The 356-nt window shown below is 27.2% G+C and overlaps 1 protein-coding gene across 1 annotated transcript in view; it reads right to left on the minus strand.

Annotated features, from left to right (window-relative positions):
* The window catches only part of LOC119587680 (protein transport protein SEC31-like), a 127,719-nt gene that overhangs the window by 98,988 nt on the left and 28,375 nt on the right, over nucleotides 1-356 (minus strand). The window lies entirely within an intron of this gene.

Below are 356 nucleotides of genomic sequence, written 5' to 3' on the forward strand. Positions count from 1 at the left end.
ATCCTCAACAGGCAGAATTCTTGACAAGCAAAGGACCCAAGAACCGGAAAACTTTCTCCGAATTTTCCGATCAATAAAACCGAAAATTCATATAAAAAAAAAACTATAAACACATAAATAAATTCACAAATAAGAAATAAAATCATAAAAACATAAAATCATAAAAAAATGAATAATAAAAAAAAAAAAAAAAAAAAACAAAAATAAATTCATAAAAAGAAATTCAAAAATATAAATAAACCACGTGAGGCTTGAACAGAGTGTGAGAAGCTCGAGTGTATTTTTTTTTTTTTTCAGTAATAGAGGAAGGAAAATTGGCAGAGGATAATGTCTGACGAAATATGAGAAAGCTGGCC

Source organism: Penaeus monodon, chromosome 23, assembly GCF_015228065.2.
Source record: "Penaeus monodon isolate SGIC_2016 chromosome 23, NSTDA_Pmon_1, whole genome shotgun sequence".
NCBI classification, from domain to species: Eukaryota; Metazoa; Arthropoda; class Malacostraca; order Decapoda; family Penaeidae; genus Penaeus; species Penaeus monodon.